We start from the raw sequence: 7,161 nt of genomic DNA, 5'->3' as shown, positions 1-7,161 counted from the left end.
GGGACCTCCCATGACCACTGATGCGCCATCTGTAAATCAGGTGAGCGCATCAGACCCTGTTCCTATGTGCAGAGGGAGCTGCAAAATGGAATCGTGTTCCAGAACCTCCCATTCAGAGCCCTCGCGTAGTTCAGCCTGCTTCCAGCTGCTAGAATATATTCATCTGATGGAACGGCACTGTTTTGGGGATTCCTTTTATTTTTCAAGGCGAAGCCAGTATGAAGGAAGGAGGCTCCGTGCCGCTCTCAATCATTTTGTATCTCTGAGCTTCAATTTTCCCATCTGTGAGATGGGGACGATAGTATGAGTTTGGTAGTAACAGCTGCCTTAGCCCAGAGCGAGGCACAGTGTCAGGACTTGATAAATGACCCCTATTGGGGTTACAGTGGCCCCCGACACTGACGGTTTTCTGCGTAGCGTCTGCCTCCGTAAGGGCTGGGTTCAGTCCCCCGTCTGGGAAAGGAAGGCGCTGGGACATTGTTACTTATTTGCCCATCGGGGGTTGTGATCAACCTAGCCATTCCCCCCAGGTTCCCTGCTCAAGCTGCACCCTGACTGGGGTGGAGTATCCTCCTCTGTGTGCTTTAGGAGGAAATCCTGATGTGTCCAAACCAACTGCGGTGGCCCCACGCCCTTGTCTGGGAGGGGACGTGGGGCCCAGTTCTGCCCAATGACACTTCAGGGGATGTCTGCTGGGTGTTGGGGGGTGGTTGCTGGGTGTTGTCCTATCTGCAGGAGACCCAGGGTACTGCTGCAGCCATATCCCCACCGGGAGGAAGCCCCCTGACCCAGCTGGCTATGATCATCACAGGGCAGGAGAGAGAAGAATCTGCTCCTTGATGGGGATATGGTGAGGTCAGAAACAGAATCAGCCCATCCGTGGGGCCCAACCCCATAGCTTGGGCTTCTTTTTTTTTTTTTTCCTTCTAAGTTTTTCCTTTTATTACTGTTTTATGGTACAGAACAAAAAACATGTAACTTGAGATCTACCCCCTTAAGAAAATTTGTTTGTTTGTTTGTTTAAAGATTTTATTTTATTTATTTGACAGAGAGACAGCTAGAGAGGGAACACAAGCAGGGGGAGTGGGAGAGGGAGAAGCAGGCTCCTGGCTGAGCAGGGAGCCCGATGCGGGGCTCGATCCCAGGACCCTGGGATCATGACCTGAGCCAAAGGCAGACGCTTAACGACTGAGCCACCCAGGCGCCCCGAAAGTTGGTTTTTTAAAAAAGATTTTATTTATTTGTTTGTCAGAGATTGAGAGCGAGAGCGCGAGCACAGCAGGGGGAGGGGCAGGCAGAGGGAGAGGGAGAAGCAGGCTCCCCGCAGAGCAAGGATCCTGATGTGGGGCTCAATCCCAGGACCCTGGGATCATGACCTGAGCCAAAGGCAGTCACCTAACCAATGGAGCCACCCAGGCGTCCCCCCCCCTTAACAAAGATTTAAGTATACAGTAAAGAATTGTTAATGGATAGAGAAGATGTGGTATATACAGATAATGGGATTCCTTTTTAGAAGATCAACTAAAGAGTCTTCTTGCTTTAAGTCATTTTTTCAGTTACCAGGAAGCATTCCCACCGACAGACTTTTCCAGAGCAGCATTGCTCACAGTGCTATATATATATGACACTTAGGGAGGAGGGTGTTAAAATACTTATAAAATCAACCATTTTTAAGTGTGCAATGCAGTGGCATGAAGTACACTCACAGTGGGGGCGCCTGGGTGGCTCAGTCGTTAAGCGTCTGCCTTCGGCTCAGGTCATGGTCCCAGGGTCCTGGGATTGAGCCCCACATCGGGCTCCCTGCTCAGCGGGGAGTCTGCTTCTCCCTCTGCCCCTCCCCCCTGGCTTGTGCTCTCTCTCTCTCAAATAAATAAATAAAATCTTTAAAAAAAAGTACACTCACAGTATTGCGCAACCATCTCCATGTGCTTCAGCTATTATTTAATGTACAAAATCAGGTTGTGGAAACAGATAATAACAATAATAATACTTACACGGCACGTATCACACTGCGGGCGGGTATGGGTATTTCTGTGACTGAGGTATTACTGGCTAAAAAAGCAGAAAACAAAATATTCAAATACCCTTTTCCCTAGGCAGGTTGGCAGTTTGCCATGGCCCGCAGAGAGGAGAGGTTGCTGGAAGAACGCTTCCCCCGCCCCGCAGGGGTGCAGGGGGGGCCTAGAATAGAGCTTGAATCAGTCAGGCTGGTTTCTTTTGCCACAGCCGCATTTCAGAAGACACAGCCGCTCCACGTGCAAATAGCACGCCTTCTGGGGGAGAAAAAAATGTGATGTGCGAGACCTTCACTTTTAGAATCCGAGTGTAATTCTTTTTTTTTTTTTTTTTTTAAAGATTTTATTTATTTATTTGAGAGAGAGAGAGAGCACAAGAGGGGGTACGGTCAGGGGGAGAAGCAGACTACCTGTCCAGCAGGGAGCCCGATGCGGGAGTCCATCCTGGGACCCTGGGATCATGACCTGAGCCGAAGGCAGTCGGTTAACCACTGAGCCACCCAGGCGCCCCCGAGTGTAATTCCTGAACCACGACAGCCGCCGGAGAACTGATGTTGGAGGTCCCCCCTCCCCCGCACAACCCCACCCTCACCCTCACCCCCAGGCCGGTTCTCCCAAGACCACAGTGGGAGAACCACCTGAGCCAGCTTGGTGGAGCTCACCCCTGACTTTTCACAGGGGGAGCTGAGGCCCAGAGATGGGGAGGGCGTGCCCAAACGGGGTAAGCGGCCAAGCCAGCGTGTCTGGTGAGTGCGGCTGGTGGCCTCAGCGAGTACCTGCTCAGCAGTCGTTGGACAGGGACTGTCCCGTGCCCCTGTGACTTCCCTTCTCACAGTGTCTCCGGGAAGTATGGGTTATGGCCACCCCACTTTTCAGATGGAGAAACTGAGGCTTCGTGCCGGTGGGCAGAGGACTCTCAGGGCCTGTAGAGGGAGTCAGGGTCCCCATCCCAAAGCCCACACTGGTTCCATTCTGCTGGGCTGTCAGATGTGGTCGCAGTCCACCGAGATGGAGCATTAAGCAGCCTTGCGTTTTCTGTGACTTTCTTGGACGTGGGCACCCACTGGCCACCCCTGGATGGCAGAGAGCTTCTACTTCCTAAGTTCCCAAGTTCAAGGTGACTGGTGGATCATGTCAGAGCAACTCCCTTCTCTGCTTAACCTTGAGCCTTCCTGGGCTCCCCGTTTCCCTCTGCACGAAGCCCACACTGTGAGCAAGCCACGGGACCCAGCGTGGTGGTCTGGCCCTTGGCCAGCCTTGCCCACCACACTGGCCTTTCCTGTAACTCCCATGGCTAGTTTCTGCCATGCTGTTCCTTCTGCCTGGAAGGCTCTGCACCGTTTCTAACTCCTCTTTATCCTTCAGGTCTCATAAATGCCCCTTTCTCTGGGAAGCCCTCCCTGATCCTCTCTGATGAGGTCAGGTTGCCTGGCCTTGGGGCACACTGCATTTTTCCCATAGTGCTCACTGCAGTGGGAAAGAAATGATTTTTTTTTAAATTAATAACCTGCCCACACTAGACTGTGAATTTCATGAGAGCAGGGACCTCGCTGCCTTGTTCCTACGATGTGTCCCCTGTCTCTGTTGTACTGATTGGTACACAGCAGGTGCTTAATAAATACTGGATGAAGGAGTGAGTGAAACTCTGGCCAGTGGGACACTAACTTAAGCACACTTGTAGTGGGGGATACGGGGCCATGTGCCAGGACTGGTTCTTGAAAGCGAGCGCAATCTCGGTTGAGCAAGCACCTGGGGTGTTCCCAAACTCCTCTACTGAATTTCAAGAGCCTTAGTCCCTGGGAAAATCTTCCCCACTTGTCCTGTCTCCTCAGGTGTGCCACCACACCACCCTCACCAGGACAACAAAGTGCTCACGTGACTGGCCTGGGTCCTGGGGGAAGGGCAGCAGGAGTGAGGGACAGGGCCCCCTGCACCCCAAAGCCACTATTGGAATTAGAAAGTAGAAGGATGTAGAGAGCAAGATGGAGTCACTCATGTCAAGCAGGGGCCTGTGCGGAGCAATGACGCCAGCCGTTAAGGGTACCTCGGCTACGAGATACCCACCAGCTGACCGCACTCCAGAGCTGATAACAAGCAGGAGCTGAGACTGTCAGACTCTTGAGCCATGACCCCTCTATGCCTGGCCACTTAAAAAAGGCAGCGGCCCCCGAAGGCTCTGCCTGTTGGATCCCCCAACAGAACTGAGATCCTTCGCCGCTTGAACAGAATAAGAAGCAGTAAGTGCCAAGAGCTGACCCGGGACTAGGCCCAGGTCTCGTCTCAACGGTGCACCCACAGACTGATTCCGCGTTTTTTCTTTTTTTCTTCATTAACTTCCTCCCCCCTCTGTTATCTTGTTTGTTGTGTGACTTGTGTTCTGCTCTGCGTGCCATGTAAGAAGCCAAGTTAGTCACGTGGTGAAATGTCATTGAGTTTGGAATCCTGAACCTGCTGTATAATTATGTGAGCCTTGCTTTATGACTGAATAAAGCTGACATTGTGGAAAGACACATTTCGTGTGTGTGCCTTCCTAGTGTGCCCGTGACAGAGGGAGGGACCTCTGAAATTATCGTGCCAGGCCTCCTCCCTTAACCCTCGGGGAAAATGAGGCTCAAAGAGGGACATCAAGTCTTGAAACCGATCCACAGAGTTAGAACCAGATCTTAGGTCCCCTGACAGGTGGGCCTGGGTGCTTTCCACTTTCCTGGACTCCCTGCTTTTACCCCGAATTTCTGAGAGCTGGGGAGGACATGTTGATAGTCGGCAACATCACCCTCGGCATCCCCATGGGACCTCTGTCAAGTGCCAAGGTGTGTCCCAGCTGAATCTTTAAATATGCCATCTCCCTGAATATTGTCCTTGGCACTTGGAAGGAAGTGCCATTAGGATCCCCATTTTACAGATGAGGAAGCCGAGGCTCAGAGAGATGATGTCATTTGCTCAAGGTCACACAGCTGGAAGCAGTACACCTAGGGTTTGATCCCATGTCTGTCGGACTCCAGAGTCTGTGTTCTTATCTGTTCCTTTGTCTCCTCATTTTCAGATGCTCAGATTCGGTGCATGATTTATTCCTATTAAAAAAGGGAGAAGAGGGGCGCCTGGGTGGCTCAGTTGTTAAGCGTCTGCCTTCGGCTCAGGTTGTGATTTCAGGGTCCTGGGATCGAGCCCCGCATCGGGCTCCCTGCTCAGCGGGAAGCCTGCTTCTCCTCTCCCACTCCCCCTGCTTGTGTTCCCTCTCTCGCTGTGTCTCTCTCTGTCAAAATAAATAAATACAATCTTTAAAAAAAAAACTTAAAAAAAAAGGGGGGAGAAGAAGGGCGCCTGCGTGGCTCAGTCGGTTAAGCATCTGCTTTCGGCTCAGGTCATGCTCCTGGAGTCCCGGGATTGAGCCCCACGGCTGGCTCCCTGCTCAGTGGGGGAGTCTGCTTCTCCCTCGCCCTCTGCCTCTGCCCCTGCTCCTTCTCTCTCTGTCTCTCTCTCACTCACTCTCTCAAATAAATAAATAAATAAATAATTTTTAAAAATAAAAAAATTAAAAAGTCTGTGGAATTGAGTGGAATGAAGAAGACTAGCTTTCAATTTCTGTATTTCTCCAATTGATTAACAGTGGTCGTTTGCTGTGATGTGTTGGGCCGGGGACACAATGCTTGGGTCTGCTTGCAGCATTTTCCGTATGGGGGCAAGGATGAGGTGGTATTTCTCCCTTTCCTCTACTCTGTGCTGTTTCAATGCCCCCCAGTACTTTTTCCATCCAGTAACTGAAAAAATGTGCAAATACTGAGCTGCAGTGTGCTGTGCCGTTTTCCGGGGACGGCAGCAAGCGGGCCTGCCCGCGGTGTCGCCTACACGTTAATTAGGGAAAAGCAGCAGACGGGCCCTGGAAACAGCAAGGCGGGTTGGCATGGCGGCTCTTCACACCCAGAGGAGTTGGCTCAACAAAGCCCATTTGGCACATTTAGTCCTGCCGAAAACCTGGCAGTTGGAGAGGTGACATCACTGGAATCAATTACCCCCAGGACTGCCAATCCTGGGTAGAAATAACTCAAGAAATCAATTCATAATAACCACCCCATTCATTGAGGGCTGCCTGCCTGCCAACTTGCCGACTGCCTGATTTACATTAACCCCTTCAACCTCACGTGGGAGGTCGTGACCGTGACCTACCATCCTCCTTCCACTGATGAGACCGTGGGGGCCAAGGCGGGCCGCCCCAAGATGGGCCACATTGGCATGAAGATGATGGTGAGTTACAAAGCCATCAAACCCCAGCAGCTTCGGGAAAAGCGCTTTACCTTCCCCTAGAACTGTCTAAAAAGAATTTAGATAGAGGACCTGCTCTGGGAAGAGGGCTAGCATCATATAGAACTACATTATGGTATGAACAAGGGACGGTGGACAGGGAGGGAGCCAGCAAGGCCACTTTGATCAAAGTCCTCTCCATGTCCCGTTGTTTCTGAGCAGCCCAGCAAACACGTATTTACCAAATATTTACTTTTTTTGTTTTTTAAAGATTTTATTTATTTATTGGACAGGGAGAGACTGAGTACGAGCAGGGGGAGCAGCAGAGGGAGAGGGAGAAGCAGGCTCCCAGCTGAGCAGGGAGCCCAATGTGGGGCTCGACCCCAGGATCCTGGGATCATGACCTGATCGAAAGGCAGACGCTTAACCAACAGAGCCACCCAGGCGCCCCCCCCCGCCAAATATTTATTTATTTATATATATTTATATATTTCTTAACTTCCTATGAATTGCATTCCTTCTCTTCGAAGTCCTGGACCCCCTACCCCCTTCTCCTTAGTTCAGCATGACACGTACACCTCCTTGTGCCTGTCTTTGGAATTTCCATGTCTACATGGATTCCCCGTACACACAAAATCACATCTGATTTTCTCCTATTAATCTGTTTTACGTCAATTTGATACTTTTTTTTAAAAAAGATTTTATTTATTTATTTGACAGAGAGAGACACAGAGAGAGAGGGAACACAAGCAGGGGGAGTGGGAGAGGGAGAAGCAGGCTTCCTGCCCTGCTTCTCGATCCTGGGACCCTGGGATCATGACCTGAGATGAAGGCAGACGCTTAACGACTGAGCCACCCAGGTGCCCCCATCAATTTGATTCTTGGCCAACTAGGACCTTGAGGGGAC

Source organism: Neomonachus schauinslandi, chromosome 14 (assembly GCF_002201575.2).
Source record: "Neomonachus schauinslandi chromosome 14, ASM220157v2, whole genome shotgun sequence".
Lineage (NCBI taxonomy): Eukaryota > Metazoa > Chordata > Mammalia > Carnivora > Phocidae > Neomonachus > Neomonachus schauinslandi.
This window is presented reverse-complemented; position numbering follows the sequence as displayed.